Source organism: Felis catus, chromosome B3 (genome assembly GCF_018350175.1).
Source record: "Felis catus isolate Fca126 chromosome B3, F.catus_Fca126_mat1.0, whole genome shotgun sequence".
Taxonomy (NCBI): Eukaryota; Metazoa; Chordata; class Mammalia; order Carnivora; family Felidae; genus Felis; species Felis catus.
The window spans coordinates 57337822-57357526 of NC_058373.1; the positions used below are offsets into that span (position 1 = coordinate 57337822).

At 36.3% G+C, this 19705-nt stretch overlaps 1 long non-coding RNA gene across 1 annotated transcript; it reads left to right on the top strand.

The window, feature by feature from the left end:
- The first annotated feature begins 19 nt into the window (after nt 1–19).
- Nucleotides 20–18371, top strand: LOC123385957. Its single transcript, XR_006599270.1, has 3 exons — nt 20–137; nt 17257–17332; nt 18204–18371. It is a non-coding gene; the product is annotated as an uncharacterized LOC123385957 (long non-coding RNA).
- The last annotated feature ends 1334 nt before the right edge of the window (nt 18372–19705 follow it).

Consider the following 19705-nt stretch of genomic DNA (forward strand, 5'->3'; position numbering starts at 1 on the left):
ATGGGAATGCCGTTCGATTCAGCAGGGGCACAGCTACTAGAAGGCAAGAATAGAAGACCTTCCTCAGAGCCACCTGCCGACCTGAGCACCTTCAGTGCCCGCCGTGATGTTGAAAACGCTACCAAGAAGTCTGGATGGTGGGTAGCTTTGTCGATGTATTAGCTAATTTAACCTAACAAGAATCCAGCGGAAGTCAGCCAATTCCCATTTCATTTGGATCTCAATCACTGCTGGGGCTATTACAGTCCATGACACGGTTAATAGGAAGAGTGGCTTATTATGGCAGAAACAACATTACAGAATAAGATTATTATATGAGTGTGCCATTTTGAAGACATAAAAGGATGGCCCAGATTGAAAATAATCTTCGGTTAATGTCCTATATTATTATTATATACAGGATGCAGCAGAGCATAACAGTAGAATCAGAGCTATTCAATCTGGTAGGATTTTCAAGGGTTGCCTTTCAAATCTCTGTTTGATATTAATATTTCCAAAGAGCTTTGAAGGAGGAATTTGAAATAATCTTCAATAATCAGAGTAATAGTAATTTTTCTTTTTAAATAAGAAACACAACACTAGCTGCTAAATTTGTACAACCTAGAGAGGAACAAAATTTTGTGACGGGTTAAGGGGATAAAAAGACAAAAAAAAGTTTCACCTTTTTTATATCCTGCAGTTTTTGTTTTGTTCTGCTTTTGACCTTTCCACCTCAACCACCTGAGTGTCTCCATCTGATGCCCCCCTTCCTCAGAGAGACTTGCTGTGCTTGGGGGTCCCCCTCCTTTGTGCTCTGACATCTGAAATAAATGTGTCTGCTGGGCACATATTACATACCCAACAGATGTTGAAAAAATAAATGAATAAATGCCCTAACCACTTAGATACAGGCCTGATTCTCAAATTATTCCAGATTAAGTCATCAACTGGGAAAATAAATAAACATGGTGTTTAGAGCACAAATGAAATAGAAGTCAAGGGGCCAAATACCAGCTGCATCCAAGGACCATGAGGATGAAATAAGCCCACATAAAGCATGGACTGGGGATTCAACATGGTGGTGATGGAACTACAGGGTGACAATCACATGAGTGACATTTACCCTGAATTCCCAGACGCCTTCAGGAAACTGTAAGACAGTGATTCTCATACATAGCTGGACTTTAGAATCACCTGGAAGGTTTTTTTTTCTCCCTTTCAATTCATATTCCCAGATCATCTCCCCAACCAGATCAATAAAAATATCCAAGAGATGGCACCCATGAATCTTTTTTTGATAATGACCAAACGGGCGACTGAACCTCCACCTGAACTTCACCTACTCTGTGAGCCACCTCGTGATAGCAGTGAGGTCCCTTGAAGTAACTTTGCCGGCATGATTTCAGCAAAACCACACTTAATCTAAACATCTACCCAGTAACATAGCTGAAATAATATGCAGAACTATAGAACTCCATCATATGCTCAGTCCCTGAATATCTCAAAATAAAAGTGAGGCTGAAATAAACCTCTTTAGATTCAATAGGTAAATGCTACATTATAATCTAGGAAATAACTAAAAGTTTGTCTTTTATATACTAGCCATCTTTATAATGAAACTTTGCTTAGGATAAGTAGAGCCACATGCAGCATCTAAAGAGCCCCTCCTGGGGCACCCGGGTGGCTCAGTTGGTTAAGCGTCCGACTTCAGCTCAGGTCATAATCTCACAGTTTGAGTTCTAACCTCGCATCAGGCTCTGTGCTGACAGCTCAGGGCCTGGAGCCTGCTTCGAATTCTGTGTCTTCCTTTCTCTCTCCTCCACTCATGCTGACCCTCTCTCTCTTTCTCAAAAATAAATCAACATTAAAAAAAATATTTTAAATAAATAAAGAGCCCCTCCTGCTCCCGAGGACCCGGCAGCAATCTGAAATGCTGTTTTCATTTTGTGATGTGAGAGCAGAATGTGCCCGGTTCTCATGACAGATGGGTTTTTCTTAAAAGTTGTGTAAAAAAAGTTGGAATTTTTTAAGTAGTTGAACTGATGAGCTCACTATTTAAAGAAAACATGAATTTTGTTTGCATTGAAAAATTTACTTTTTAAAGTTTTTATTTAAATTCCAGTTAGTTAACATACCATGTACATTAAAAAATATTTAGAGTTTCTAAAACTACCTCTGAATGTGTCTGTTTTATAGGGTTTTTAATACTGTAGAGCTGTGTAATAACTAACTTGTTAATATGTGGGCTTGGGCATTATACTGTCCTCTGAGACACAAAACTACATGTCACAAAACTCTGCTGTAACCTAGAAATTATTAGAAAACTAGTGGTACTGAAATTTTGGAGAAAAGGACACATCTGTTTTATGAGAAAACTATGTTTCTGAAAACATAATTTAATGGTTGTTATTACATGCTAAAGTCAACAGTTTTTAATGTGGCTACATCATTATTTTAAAAACGGGAAAGAATACTATGTGTTATATTTTATACCAAATTTTCAGAAATGTCTTAAGTTCCTTAACGTGAGTCATGCCGTTGACTTGCGTTTATAACGAAATTTTTGTTTTCCAGTTTTTATTCACATGAGCTATTTAATTATGTGAAAAAATTATGCGTGGGAAATTAAGCAATGAAGCGTATATCCTCTATTATTGTTATCCCCATTTTGTAGATGGAGAAAATAGGTTCAAGGAAATGAAGAGTCCTGTCCAAGGTCACACATGGAGTCAATGACAGAAATGGAAATTTGGTTCACATTTTCTGGCTCCCAAGTCATTTTCATCAGACCATGAATACAAAGAAACAGCTTGCAAATGTTAATGAACCTTTGGCTCCATATAAAGTAGAGCCAAAAATGTCATTTTATAGGGACCAGAAATGAATTCTTGGCCCAAAGTAGAAATGCCATAAATTTCTATCCAAAATTTAGAGTATATTTAGACCAAAGCTAGCAATAATGGCCTTTTTGCCTATAGTGGTTATAAATAAATAAATAAATAAATAGATAGGAAGGAAGGAAGGAAGGAAGGAAGGAAGGAAGGAAGGAAGGAAGGAAGGAAGGAAGGAAGGAAAATGTTCCCAACAAATTTATCCTTTGCTTTGAGCAGGGTTTTTGAGTCAATTGGCCTTTTCTTGAAAGGAAATGAAAAATTCATCACCTGTGATGACTCACTGTTCATATGAAAGGCCTTACAACCAAGAAACAACTATAGTCTGTATGTGGTAAAGCCTCATCATAAAGCTATAAGTAAGCAAAATGAATATCAGATTGTTCCCACTGAATAAGTTGGGAAAGAGGAATGGGGAGGCAGGCAGGAAAAAATTAAGACCTCTCCATTGGAGCAGGGCACTTTGCCCAGGGGTATTTGGTACATGGTTTTGAAGGGGGGGAAATGCTTATTCTCCACCTCTTTATGTCTCTTTTCATATACATCATTATGGGTTAGCATTATAATCTTGGTCACCCTCTATCCCCTGATTCACTCCACTCTCATTTAGTGAGTTTGGAAGGAGAAACTGGGCACGTATACCTAGTCTTCCTCTTCTCTTTGTCTTTTAACAAAACATCTGTCCACAAAGATCCTGGGCTCCAAACTGCAATCTACCACGGGTAAACCTCTCTACTGAGAGGCCCTGTCCCCTTGTTAGAGATGTCTCAGGCAAATTCTCTGAGAAGCAGACTCTGAAACAAAGATTAGCCTCAGCATTTGAATAAGGATCCCTTACACAATTTGGAGACAAAACCAAATCTTTATGTCTACTTCAAAGGCTACCAAATTTATATACAAGAAATTAATCCATCTATATTCCCCATAATAATTCACCTGAGAAAATAGTATATCTAATCTAATAGTAGATGAAAGAATTTAGTAAAAGGTAAGTATGTGTTCAAACTTGTATGGTAACCATTAAAACATATTTGTGTCTGTGGTGCCAGGACAATTCAATGGAAAAAGAGTAATCTATTCAAAAAATGGTACTGGGCAAACTAGGTATCAACATGCAAAAGAATGAAGTTGGATCCCAACCTTATACCGTATAAAAACTTACATGAAAATGGGTCATAGATCTAAATATAAAAGTTAAAACTGCACAAACTCTCAGAAGAAAATGTGCGGATAAATCTTTTTTAACCTGAGGCTAGGCAATGGTTTCTTAAATATGACACCAAAAACACAAGTGACAAGAAAGAAAAAATAGAAACATTGGACATCATCAAAATGTAAAACTTTTGTGCTTCAAAGGACCTCACAGAGAAAGTGAGAACATAACCCACAGAACTGGGACAACTATCTGCAAATCATATATCTGATAAGGGACTTATATCCAGAATGTATTAGGTCATACAACTCAATAAGTCATAACAACTCAATGTTAAAAATGAACAAATGATTTGGAAAGATTTATTGAAAGAATATACAAATGGCAAAAACAAATGAAAAGATACTCAATATCATTAGTCATTAAAGAGATACCAATAAAAACTGTGACAAGGTAGCACTTTGCATATCGTAGACTGACTAAAATAAAAACCACCAGCAATAGCAAGTGTCGGTAAAGAAATGAAGAAAATCAAACGCTCACTTACCATACACTGCTGGCGGCATTACATAATAGTGCAGCCACTTTGGCAAATAGTGGAGAGTTCCTCAAAATGTTAAGGATGGAGCTACCATGACACAACACTTCCACTCCTAGATATATACCCAAAAGAAATGAAACATACATCCAAAGAAAAAACACTGTCTATGAATCTTTTGAACAGCATCAGGCATAATAGGAAAAAAGTGAAAATAACCCAAATATCCATTAACTGATGAATAGATAGGCAAATTGTGGTCAGTAAAATATTATTCAGACATAAAAAGGAATGAAGTGCGGATACTTCTACAACATGGATAAACATTGAAAACATTATGTTAAGTGGAAGAAAGCAGACACAAAAGGCCACTGTGATGGCTCATTTTATGTGTCAACTTGACTGGCCTAAAGGATGCCTGGATAGCCGGTAAAACATTATTTCCGGGTGTGGCTTAAAGGGTGTTCTGAAAGAGATTAGCATTTGATTCAGTAGACTGAGTGAAGAGATCCACCCTCACCAATGTGGATAGGCATCACTTTATCCACTGGGAACTCAGATGAAACAAAAACATGGAGAAAGGGCAATTCTCTCTTCTCGAGAGGGGACATCCATCTTCTTCTGCCCTTGGACATCAGTGCTCCTGGTTCTTGGGCCTTTGGATTTGGAAGTAACCCTATTGGCTCCCCTGGTTCTCAGGCCTTCAGACTTGGACTGAATTTTACCACTGACTTTCCTCATTCTCCAGCTTGTAGCTAGCAGATTCTGTGACATCTCAGCCTCCAAAATCACATGAGTCAATTCATATAATATACTTCATCATATCTCAACAGGAAAGTTGGTTCTGTTTCTCTGGAGAACCCTGACCAATACAGCCACATACCGTATAATTCTGTTTATGTGAAATGTCCAGAATAGGCAAAACTATATAGACAGAATGTAGATTAGCAGTTTCCTGGGAGTGAGGGCAAGAAGAATGGGGAAATGATAGCTCCTAGGTATGGGGCTTCTTTTTAGGGTGATAGAAATATTTTAAAATTAGATAGTGGTAATGTGTCGTAGACTCTGGGTCTGAAGTTCTTTCTTGTCCAGCAAGAGAGCAGAACGCAGGATTAAAAGTGCAAGAGAGCTAATGTCCGGGAGGAAACACGAGCTCCAAGTAAGGGTGCTTGCTCTGTTTACATTAGGATCAGAAGGCTTACAAGCGTGATAGGCATGCACAGAGGGACAATAAAACCATGAACATTAACTCATGGGTGTGGGGAAAAGGGGGTTTTGGAGGCACCTTTCTTTTGCTAATTAGCTCTTCTCTGGGCAACTTCACCTTGCTGCAGTCTAAAGTCCTGTTTTCCTGTTTACCTATTTTAGTCCTTCCTTCTTGTGAAAGCAGTTTTCTGCTATTTTACTAAATTGGGGAGCATTTCCACCCTGAATACTAATCTTGTTTACCTCATCTTGGATGTTTTCATCCCTAGATTCCCTCTTCCTATACCTTTGTCCTATACTGGGGGTCTTTACCCCGTTTACCTAACCTAATCTTTTTTACCCAAACTGGGATATATACATTCTATGGATTTCTAATTCTTTATGCCTTGTAAACCCATCAGTGCAAGCTCAGAGAATTCCTAAGCTTATTCCCCACAGTCATGGTAGCACAACATCTCTGTAAATGAGCTAAGACCCACTGAATTGTATAGGGTAAATTTGATGGTATGTGAATTATATTTCAATAAACTTATAAAAATGTTTGCATTCATAAATAGTAGTTATAAAGAGCTATAAAGAGTAGTTTGCAGTTATAAAGAGTGTTGCTGGAGCATCTGTTGAATAGGACATAAATCATCAAGGAAACAAAACAATTTACCACATGCATTTAAGCAGACTAAGAATTCAAGAAAACCTAGTCAGACAGATCTCCATGCATTTTGCTGAAGACTCTGAGATCAAGGTCATCGGTACTTAAAAGTGACTTTGAGATAGCCTCTTGTTTAGGGCAGATTGCATGGCAAAACAAGCATGTTATACATGACAGGTATACAAAAACCTAGGTCTGGCATTCAGAGCCTTCCAATGACACATCCGTCTAACTGAAGCTTATCTACCAGTTTCCTTCCAATGACACATCAGTCTAACTGAAGCTTATCTACCAGTCCCTATCTAGTTTGGACTACTCAGCACTTCCCCCAAATCCATCTCATTCTTTCCCACCTGCTTGTACTCTTACAATCTCTAAAATGCCCTGCCACCTTATCTCCTTACAGGTTCATTCTATCTTTCAAAATCCTGCTTAAATACCATCTCCTCTATGGAGCCATTGCAAGTTTTCTCCAGTTAATAGTGCTGCCATGTTGCTTTGTTTCCCAGTTTCCTCTGCTGTGTATTTGTTCTCTATAAATGTATGTTATTTTAACTCCTATAAGGGCCCTTGCAGTGGTGGTCCACAGAGCGCGTCTATGAGAGCAGGGACTATACATCACTCTGCTCTATAGCATCTGCAGCACTCAACACTAGTGGCAGAGAAACAAATATTTGTTGATTGAATTAGGCTTTCTGCCTATTTTACAGTTTGTCAACTTCGTTTGTGTGTGTAGAGATAAAACACTACATTTGATTATTTAACATTTAAACAATCAGACCTTTAACCTATTAAAAGTATCCTTTTATATTGAATATTCTAACACAGAAACATCACATACCTTTGTATTTATATATTTATATTGTGATTTTATCTAAAAATTTAAAAGGAAGATGAAAGATGAAATGTGTTTCCTAGTATAATAACTTCTAATTTATTCAGCGTCATAATGAAAGAGAATTTGCCAGGAGATAAAAGCTTACCTCTTCAAGTTCCATAATTGTAAAAAAATTTTATGTATTTAGGAAGGAAAATTTTAATAAATTATACTGCATATGTTAGTATAGAGCAAGAGAAGTACTTAAGTGGAATACTTTGGCCTTACACTGCACTTTAATTGGAGAGTCATCTTAAAAATCATGAGGTTATATTAAGCATAGAACCTCTGTTATCACTTACCACCTAAGTTGATTAACAAATAATAAAGTATTTTTGAAGTGGAAACTGAGGCAGGTCCAGTGAGCCGCATGCCCATGACCTATATGTCCTTATATCCCAAATGCCATATATTCTTCTTCATAGAACATCAGGTGTCTGAGAATAGGGCTTGTGCCTTCCATTTCTCTGTGTCAATTTTATTGTGCTTCCATATGTGCAGAACACCAGTTATTGCTGACTTTCATTTTATAAAAAGAAATAGATTACCCATTAAAAGAAAAATCCTGCTTTTCAAAAGGTTGAACAAGAGAGTAGTTTTTTAAAACCTTAAATAAAATTCCAGCTAGTTAAACTAAAGTCATTGAAAAGAGCTTAATTGAGGAATATTTTTTGGCTCTAAGCCCACTATCTTTTCATTTGATTGTAAATTGGATACAATTTTATTCACTTCAGTCTCCTGTCTTTCAGTATTTTATTCCACTGGGATGAGTAAATAAGTGTTAATAGCCACGTTGAGCTCAGTTAGACTACTTTCTCTACTTAAATTACCCATTTTGGTTGTATTATTGCCAACCAGCCTTTTGCTTGTTGACGTTTTTATTGAATGATTGGGCAAGAAATGTTGATATCTTCATACATTGTTTTGACCCTTCACTAATCCTCTTTATCTGTCATTTGTTTCATCTGAAATACCTTCTTCTTCCCTCACACTTTTATTATCCATCCATCAAAGCATGTCTTTTTTTTCCCCCTGTAAAATGATTTAGACTTGTGTCCTTCAGGAATCTTTCCAGAGAAGAATGTGTCTTCTTATATTTTAAGAGTCACATAAGCCAAGAGGACACTGAGTTTCCATCATGGCAGAGTTTTATTTTTTCTTTCTTTGCCACAATGTTGTGTTTTTTTGCTTTTTTGTTTTTTTTTTTTTTTTTTTTTTGGAGGTAGAGGACAAAATTGGTGAGGGGCGAAAACATTTCAAAGCAACAAAGGACGGCTTGTTGAAAAAACTGCCTTTGTGCTTTGTTAATACAAAGCATTTGCTAAGTAAAGCAACTGTCAAGTAATGCCAACAATTGGGACCCAATTCTCATGCCCACCTTCTTTTCTCTAAAATTCCAAAAGCATTTCTACCTAAGTTTATGACCATGGAGTCATACTCAAAATACAGCAGCTTCATTGCTCTTATCTAGTCTTTATTCATATGAAATATTCACATGCTAATATATTTGAGTATGTGCTATGTGGCAAAAACATGGAGATACAGTGATGAACATGTTGAAGCATATTCGATAGACTGAATAAAAAGAAAACACAGCACAAAAGTGGGTTAGAGTAAACGGAGGAAAATTCTAGACCTGTTGTTGAGTTTGAGGTTTCTTTTGGGTATTCAGATGGAAATAGCCAAAATGCAGATGGATATACAAACTTTGGTTGAAAATAAATAGATCTTAGTAGACATATAATAGCTAACATTTACTGAGACGCACTTTACCACTATATGATATTTTTTTCTACTTCTAGATAAGAATTATAAGCATATAGATGATAATTGGCATCATTGCAGTGGATATGATCACTGAAATAGTTAAAGAAAAGTGCCTCAGATAGAAATCTTAGGAATCTCCAATCTGTCGATTCTTCCCTATAGTTTTTAGTATTTCAACTTCTATTATGGCAATTCCAAGGCATCCATGTCTGTACCAACCACTTTAATAGCTTCTCCTTATCCAACCTACCTTACAAACAAATCCAGGAACTGAATCTCCAAGCCTGCCTTTTGAGAACCCGAATGGATTTAAAGTTGCATTTTGACCATACAAAAATTCCTGGTCATAGGCTTTAAGACTCTACTGATTACTAGAACATTCTTCTCCCTGCTACTTTGCATTATATACTCCACTCTAGCCACAAAACACAATTAATATGACCTAGCTCACACATCTGTTTCTAAATTACCTCATTTCTTTCTCCGAGAGGCTTCCCCACCTTTATCTCCCTATGCATCAAACTACCTCTCACCTCTGCTGCAAAACATACTCATCTTCTTCAGATAGCTTTTTTATATAGATTCCTACTTAACCCACTTACATCTCATTCCCATTATAAATCACCATGATTGCTCGATATGCATAAGTAATTCTGTGCAGATGTTGCTAGAAACAAATGTTTATCTGTTTCTCTAATTTTGCTTATAAAAGATCAGAGAATGGGATACTCTAGTTCATCACAGCTTCAAGTTACCAGAGATATGTAATATATATGGTGCCTGAATGGCCAATTGTCTAGTAGTAAAATTCACTAATAGCCTCAAACCTAAACTATTCTGCAAATACTTTAATCTTCCTTTAATGATTCTGAAAGCACTTTAGGGTTTTGCAGAGTCTCAAGGTTATCATTATCATTGTCCTATATATGTAGGGGAGTAATAAAGAGTTCCAGTTCAGAGGTTATCAGATTGATCAGTTTCTACTGCCTTTCTTTAGCTTTGCCTCACCTTCCTATTGCATCGTATGATCTTTAAGAGCCAGAATCATATCTTCTATTTATTTTGCATTTCTCATAGGACTTTCTAAAAGTGGGTGCAAAATTCATTTTTTTATTATCTGTGTTAGAAATTGGAGTGTACAGGAAGACTCTTATTTTAATGATTTTCTCTCTTTTACTTTTACTTTGTCTCTCAGAACTTAACTTATTTTTCCATGCCAAAACTAGAAGAAAGTGGAAGCAGTGGCCACTCTCCCCTCTGCTACCGATTAGTGACCCATGGTCTTTTGACTCTACCTCTACATAGCATACTGTATGAGTCAGCACTTTTCACCAATGCCTGTTTTCCTCTGTTTACCTGCCACAAAATTAAGCCATACACCTTACTTGCGCAGTGAAATATGAGTGGAAGTGACAGGTGTCATTTCCTGGTAGGATATATAATTCTGTTGCTCCACTCTCTAGCTCTCTCTTCCTCTGTCATGATGATCCTCAAATCACCTGTTAATGTGAGATTGTCAGAAGATTGAAGTAGCTAAAACAATAAACCAACATATGGAGGCACTCAGACCCACAGCAGGCAATGCATGAAAAAGAAATAGCATTGTGTTTTGCAAAGCCACTTAGGTTTGGGGGTTGTGGTTAAACCACTGCATAACCTGATACAGTTCTTACTTTATAAATGTTTATTCACTTTTTTGCATAAACAGTACATTCCTTGAGGGTAGGAACCATGTCTGAATCATTTGTTTACCCTCAGTATTCTGCCAAGATAGTTTTTAGTAGGTTGTCAAATAGTATTTGTAGAATGAATAAATGAAAAGTAAATAATCTTTATTTTCATAAGAAACATGATAATATCCTCCACTTGACTACTTTTTTTAAGTTGTTAATTTTGAGAGAGAGAAAGAGAGAGTGCAAGCAGAGGAGGGGCAGAGAGTAATGAGGAGAGAGGATCCCAAGTAGGCTCTGCGCTGTTAGAGCAGAGCCTGACAGGGGCCTCAAACTCACAAACACTAAGATCATGACCTGAGCTGAAACCAACTGAGCCACCCAGGTGCCCCTCCACTTGACTACCTTTTTACTCCTGTCTTTTAGAATTAGAGTTTAGCCTGAGGAACGTGAACTTCTATTGTGTGTCAATCTGAAGTTTCTTCAAGCCTTCTAGTGTTCATAAATTGCCTCTGGATAAGAGTCTTCCCCAAACCTAAAATATCTCCTCAGTCCCATCTTGGATCTCTTTCTTCTTTTTTCTGAAGCTAATTTTCTCCTTTTTAAAGATGTTGTTTGCACTGTTGTTTAGGCTATTTCCCTCCAAGGCTAGCTTCACAGTAGGAGATCATTTTCTCATCCCTTCTGCCATCTTCACCCATTCAACAAGCCTGGTAGGATACCTCTACGTTCCATTCTACACTAACTCTATGTAGAAATAGACTGGGAGTGCCACATGTAACTAATGTGGTAAAGTTACATATATCCCTGACGTTTTCAAAGCTCTCATGTCTCCTATTTTATAATTATTAATTTTCTTATTAAGTGATTCAGGGAAGACTTCCTGGGACTCTTCTAAAATCTGATATAAGCAATGTGAAGTGTAATCCAAGGTAGATTTGTGATAATCCTTACCCATCTGCCATCTAGCTAACATAGTATTAGGAAGGAACCAGGCAAAGGTCAATGCATGGGGCCAACATCAATTGATCCAGGTTATAAGATCAATGCATCATTCTCTTTCTGCTCAACAAGCAAGAAGTTTTTGAGAATTAGGATATTTAAGCATGCTAATTAGACACAGACAGGTAATATCACGTATTGGAAATAATATGGACTTGGAAGCCTGACAAAACTGGATTCAAATTTCAAATCTAACATTTCATTGCTGTGTGACACAGTGGGAAAACTTCTTATATGAAACAAGGAGAATTGTTCTTTTTGAAATTGTTTGCTTTACACACATAAGCACATACATGCACAGGCAACATGTGCACAAAACACATGATTTCAGTTGAACATGTATATGCACGTGATACATCTTTTAACTTATTTCAGTATTTCCATTTTTCTCAGCATGGTTTTATAGTTCATATTGAACAAATTTTATACATATTTTGTTAAATTTATTCCCAAGTATTTTGTATGTTTATGCTATTACAAATGTTTGTTTAAAATTTCAATTGTTAGACTAAATATTCCAACCAAAAGACAGATATTGTCAGAGTAGCTCAAAGAGCAAAACCAATTATAGTCTGTGTATAAAAATGCACTTTAAATACAAAGACACAACAGGTTGAAAATTAAGGAAGAAAACAAGTGTGTACAGTCAAGATAAGAATGTTGAGGTGGATACATTAATATTAGACAAAATAAAGAAAGGAGAACCTTTTTAATAACTGATGTTGGAACAAAAGAACATCAACCCTTACCTCACAACATAAACAAAAAGTATCTAAAAATAGAACTAAATGTGAAACTAAAACTCTCTCATAGAAGAAATTATAGGGGAAAATCTGTGTATCAAAATAGGCAGAGTATTTAGGTAACACTCCAAAATCATGAACCATAAATCTGATAAAATCAATGTCACCAAAATTAAAAACTCCTGTTCTTTGAATATGATGGCTAAGTAACAGAAACACAAGCCAAAGAATGGAGATTATGAGATCTTACATGTAACATAAAACTGCAGATATATAAAATACATATATACTTATTTATAAAATATATTTATTTATAAATATATACATGTATATATAAAATAATGAGTGAACTGACATCCAGAATATGTAAAGAATTCTTTCAATTTAAGAAAACAAAAAATTAAAAATGGATAAAAATATTTGAACAGAACAGCCCCTTCATGAAAGAAGATATTCAGATGGCCAATAAGCACAGGAAAATGCTTATTATCATTGGTGATAATGGAAATGCAAACTGAAACCATAATGAAACACCAATGTCAACCTATGAAAATGAATAATACTAAAAAGACTGACAATTCTAAGCGTTGATAAAGATATGGAACAACTAGAATACTCGTGTCATTTTGAAAGGAATGTAAAATAATAAACCACTTCTTGGGGCTTCTGGGTGGCTCAGTCCGCTAAGCATCAAAATTTTTATTTCAGCTCAGGTCATGATCTCATGGTTTGTGAGATCGAGCCCTAAGTGAGGCTCTGTGCTGACAGCATGGAGCCTGCTTGGGATTCTCTCTCTCCCTCTCTCTCTGCCAGCCCCCTTCTGTCTCTGTCTCTTGGAATAAATAAATGAGCTTGAAACAAAAAAGAAAAATAGGGAAAAAAGAGAAAATAAATAAACCAATTCTTAAAAAGCTTGGTAATTCTTATAAAATCAAAGGTACACTTACAATATGATCCAGAAAGTCTCTTCTTATGTATTTACTGAAGAAAAATACAAACATGTCCACACAAAGACACATACAAGAATATTCATAGCAACTTTTTTTATAATAGCCAAAACTTGGAAACTACATAAATGTCAATAAAACAAGGGATAGATAAACAAGTTGTGATATATTTACACAACAGAATGATACTCAAAAGAAGAATACATTTCTGATATGTAAAAAACAAACAAACAAACAAAAAAACCAGATGAATCTTAAAACTGAAAAAAAAAATCCTGAATGAAAAAGTACAGATGCCAAAGAGTAAATACTCTATGATCCATGTTTATAAAATTATGGAAAACATAAAAATAATCTGTATTGACATTAGATAGATCAGTGGTTGGCTGGGGCCAGGGAGTGGGGGAATTGCCAGCAACAGACATAGAGAACTCTTCAGGAAATGAAAAATGATGGAAAATGTTCTTTATCTTGATTGTAGGAGTGATACACAGTATGTAAATTTGTGAAAACTCATCAAAAGATACCGTTAAAATGTATGCATTTTATTATATACAAACTGTACCTCTATAAAGTTAAATAAACAAAAATACTTATATCTTAGATATAAACGTGTAGAATTATATCTTATTATATCTCTGTGATTTGAAGATGGAGATGAAGTAGCCTTTCATTACCCCCATTGATGAGCTAACAAAATATTTTCAGCCCTAACCCACAACTCTGGGTCTGCTAGTCCAGAGGGCTTAGTTTCAAATGGAAGAATGCTCCTGCCAGAGAATGCAGCCACAGTTCCTTCAAACCTTGGAAGTTGATACTGTCACCAGGCCACTTTCAAATTACATTGTTGGTGGAATGGTTGATCTTGACTTTCAAGGGGCAAATTGAGCTGCTATTCCACCATGAGAATATGAGTGCTTATGCTTGGAATACACACGATACCCTGAGGAGCGTATTAATAATTCCATGTCTTGTGATAAAAGTTAATGTAAAACCACAAGCCAATAAAAGTTGGACTGCTACTGGCTCATACCATTCTGGAATTAAGTCTTGGGTCCCACCAAGAAAGGAATCACTATCAGCTGCAAACAAAAGGAATACTGAATAGATAGTGGAAGAAGCCAGTTTAAATACCAGCTATGACCATGTGACCAGTGACAGAAATAAGAACTGTAATAATTATTAAGATCTTCTTTATTTTAATATGAAGAAAGAGAAAGGTGTGGATATAGTCACCGTTTTTCTTACCTTTTTCCATGTTCCTTAAAATAAGTTAGAGGTAGTTACACTTGTTTCTCAGTAATTAAATGTAAGTATGCTCAGCTATAAGAGGAATGAACATTCCCTTAGCATAGATAGAGGGACTTGTATCTTATTTTGGAAGATGGCTACTAAGGAAGTTTAATATGAATAAAAGGTGTGTATGGATGCCAATTTGACAAAGAGTAGACTGTGGTGGCTTTGGGCTGTATCAGTGTGCCTAAACTGGAGCTAGGTGTCCCAGATTTTTCTTCCTTGTATAATTCTGGGTTAGGTTTGGCTACTTACCTCGTGTAAAAATCTATATGGGATTTGGCAAGAAGAGAAGAAGTAGTAATTTGTGTGTTCTGAAGGCTAGTGCAGAACTCTAAGCGCTATCCCTTGTATACTTTCAGTGACCTACTGGCTCATTTTGTTGACCTGGGTAGCACATAACACAACTCCTCAATCTCCTCCCAGATCTTTGTCCTCAGTTTCTCCAAGTCCTGGTCTAGACACATGTCTAACACTGTCAAGATATCCTAGCCTCTCCCATCGGTCACCAACATGACTGAGGCTGGAAGTGAAGAAAAACATGGGTTCCAGTTTGTCCTCATGGGTTCCTGCATCTCCTTGTCCCTCCACCTCACATCCAGCTTTCCTTCCTAACTACCCTGCAGCTGACCTAAAGCTACTCTCTACCATCAGCATACTTCTTTTCCTCTAGGAACCTATTAATAATGTAAAATTGTGTTTAGTTTAATTATATAGTAAAGGCACCTTTTTAAAATTTTTAATGTTTATTTATTTTTGAGAGACAGAGAAAGAGATAGCAGGGAAGGGGCAGAAAGAGAGGGGGAGACACAGAATCCGAAGCAGGCTCCAGGCTCTGAACTGTCAGCACAGAGCCCGATGAGGAATTTGAACTCATGAACTGAGAGATCATGACCTGAGCTGAAGTCGAACACTTAACCAACTGAGCCACCCAGGTGCCCCTAAAAGCACCTTTTTATATCTGGGAAGAGATTTCAAAGTTCTCTGATGTCGTTTTATCATTTGAAAAGTTAGCATGCATTTCATGTATTGTGATATAACCTGTGTCTAAAGAACAATTTTTTTTTTAGGCAGAGTTAGGGGAAGGGAGACAGTGTTTGGATGAGTAATTGATATCTTGCTCTAAAGATGAGTGACAAGACAAGGGTCACTAGGGAAGAGTGGCTACAAGGCCAGGACTATGGTGAAACACACAGAAATCAAATCAAATATAAATATATATGCATGCTATATAAATTGGTATTACATTCACCATGTTGATATAGCTAATGACATTTACAATACATGACCCAGTGATTATTTGAGAAGATGCACTCAAAAAATACATAATTCAGACCAAATGAATTACCAAAATCCAAGGGAAAAAAAGTTTCTCCTCAAAAACTGATATAACTTTTTCCTTATTAAGAATAAAATTATATAATCAGTCATTTCTTTTGCTCTAGCCACTTGAAAAGTCTGTCACTTGTTAAAAATTAATTTAAGAAAGTATTTTTCTCCATGTTTTATACATATATATGTATATGTATATATGTATATACACACATATATGTATATATCTATATACACACATATGTATGTTTATATATACACGTATGTATATACATACATATATGTACGTGTGTGTGTGTGTGTGTGTGTGTGTGTGTGTGTGTGTGTATTCCTTGTCTTTCTTGGGGCAATTAATTATACTTTTCCAAATTATAATTTACAACAGTCTTGGGGCACCTGGGTGGCTCAGTTGGTTAAGTGTCCAACTCCTGATTTCAGCTCAGGTCATGATCTCCCAGTTCATGGGTTGAAGGCCCACATCAGGCTCTTCACTGACAGTGCAGAGCCTGCTTGGGATTCTCTCTCTCTCTCTCTCTCTCTCTCTCTCTCTCTCTCTCTCCCTCTCTCTCCTCCCCTCCCCTGCTTATGCTCTATCTCTCTCTCTCTCAAAATAAACAAACATTAAAAAATAATTTATAACAGTCTTATAAGCTGCTAGAAAGATTTAAACAGTTGAAAGAAATTAATGCATGAATAAATGAATGAATGAAAAACAAACAAATTTAATAGACATTTCCCAAAAGAATATTTCAATATAAATTATAGGATTTATACTGTTATTAATACTAAATACCTATCTGCTTATTTCATTTAATATTAGTTGAGTGTTAGTCATTTAAGACCATTTTATGATATCGGGGTGCCTAGGTGGCTCAGTTGGTTAAGCATCCGGCTCTTAGTGTGGCTCAGGTCATGATTTTGGGGTTCATGTCTTCAAGCCTCATGTCAGGCTCCACAATGACAATGTGGAGCCTGCTTGGGATTCTGTCTCCCTCTCTCTCTCTGCCCCTCTCCCACTCACACTATCCCTGTCTCTTTAAAAGAGAGAGAGACAGAGACAGAGACAGAGAGAGAGAGAGACCATTCTATATTATGTATTTCACTTAGAACAACATATTCTAAAAGGCATGATAAAAATTCTATTGGATGGTATATGTATGTATCGCTCAGTATTTTTCTATGTCAACAGTCTATTTTTCTTTTCCATAGGAACATAATAGAATTATTTCAACTAATATATTATCTTCATGAAGGTCAATTCTGAGCACATATGGAACAGCTTATGGTATGGTAGCCTTCTCCTAATTTACAGCAAATTTAACCTATTAATTTTTAGATATTACTCAGTTTAGGCTTATTATATGATATGGTTTAAGACAATATCTGAAATTGAGGAAAATATTAATATATCGTTAGGTCTTACAGTCAGTCCATTTCAAGCCACACATCATGGGGGCTATCTATTCCACTGTGAGAATACTCTCATGTTTTCCACATCAGTGTTACTTTAGCACATAAGATCTAACAAGAGACATATCGCAGTCATTCCAGAATCCACATGCCCTAGTGCCATTAGCATTCATGCTAAATGAATGCCGTTTCATTTAATAAGAAGTCCATTTCCGCTGTTCATTCACTGCCCCTTTAAGTGCCTGTTTTCCTATCTAAACCTGCCACAAGGCATGTGTGCAACCAGTAAATTGAGGATTTGAAAAGATTTTTACTTTATATGCCTTGAACTGAATTGCTCTTTACTGGCAATCTAAAAGTAGATGGGATCTATGGCTGTGTCACACTCTGTCTTCTTTCCTCACCTCTTCGTACCTTCCATAATGTTCCCACAAAGTGGCTTATTCAGTAATCTAATAATTTGAGTATCAACCTTTCAGTCCCATTTATTTTTTGATGAATTGTTTGGACTTTCTTTTTAAAAATAAATGTTTGGGTACCAGTCTTAGGGCTGAAAGATTAATAGTGCCTTATTAATCTCAGGTAGATGTTATATTTAAGTGTTTGAATTTGAATGCCTTTTTATACTTAGATGATTGAAGTTCACAATAAGAAAGCACAAATTCTAAGAAATTATGTAGCTGTTGAAATGGAGCTGCCATTTTCTAAAGTATAACACCCATTTGTTATATGATTTTTTATTCAAGATGCTGAACTGCAAACCACAGAGAATGAGATATTGGCAAAGGAGATGCTATAGAAAGAACAACAACAAAAAAAATCCTGATAGATTCCTTAATCATATAAGTCACTGGTGAACAATAAAGCACTGTTAAGATTGCTTTAGAAATTAGGTCTTGACCTGACTTTTTGAAAAATAGCACAAAGTAAATTGAAAACATAAATGGATATGTGTTTCTGAGAGAGGTTGGGAGAACTTCAGTATAATGAAGATGAAGGATGTTTGTTCTATCAAAGACAAACATTAGAATTAATGATACCAATCCTAAAAATGATGAATTATTCAATTTTAGAGTCTGTAGCATATATTCATGCCATAGGTATGTATATAAAGGGTGTGTCCCTACTCACAAAATAATTTGACGAAGATGAGGAAAATCAGGCTCGGAAAACATGCAGTGTATTCAGAGGTGCGTGTCACTGTCCTGCCAGTTTGAGGATGCACGGGAGCTGTGGTATGTCCGTGACAGTTTGCACACAGAACAAGGTAATCTCTTGGGTCCTACCACACAGTGTGTTATTCTCCCCAAAGTCTTTGCTCTCCTTCACTTCTTTGCTTCCCCGAGCTTTCTTTCCCTGATGCTGGCCCTCCTTTTTACAGCCCTTTCTATCACCTATCTGGTTCCTGATTCACTGACGGTTACTTCCAGAGCCAGCCAGAGACTGCTGAGCCAGCATCATACTTGTCCCCAGGCAAGACATTCTGGCCTTCAACCCAGTCGTTTAGATTCAGCACTGCTTACCACAAGGGCCAATGACTGCATTGTTTATTATTGTTTGGGCCATTTTTTGTGCTTCTTGTTAGGTAAAGTTTCAGAAGCCAAAATGAAAACAATACCTGACCCCTTGGCTGTTGCCTTCGTCGACAACAGGTGCCGGTAGGAGCCAGGAGCTTTGGTGGTGGAAATAGAGCATCCTGGTGACTCCAGCATTTGCACGAACTAGGTTCACAAAGAAAACATTAATTAGAGAATGCATAGTTTCAGTCAACAAATAAAAGACAATTTATAAACCGATAATATTTTGATCCACATAAGGATAATGAAACCTAAAATATCAAGCAGTAAGAATCACAAAATAGTCTGGTATACATAATATTTATGTATACATAAATTTTACACTATTTAAACTCTTCTGGATGATTCACTGTTGTACAAACTGCATGGTTTTTGTTTGTTTGTTTTAGTCAGAGAGATTGCAGACTAGTGACACTGCCCCGGGACTCTGCCACTTTGAGCTGGCTTGATTAAGTCACAGCACCCTGAGGTACAATTGCTATATCACTGAAACGAAAATATCTACCTTTCAGAGTTGCTTTAAGTTCTTTAGATAACATTAATAAACTAGCATATGCTAGACACTCAATAATTTACATATATATAGTATATAGATAATATTTAGTATTATAAAACTGAAATTACTATAGCATCCCATATACATAAGTATGCATACAAGTAACACTTATGAT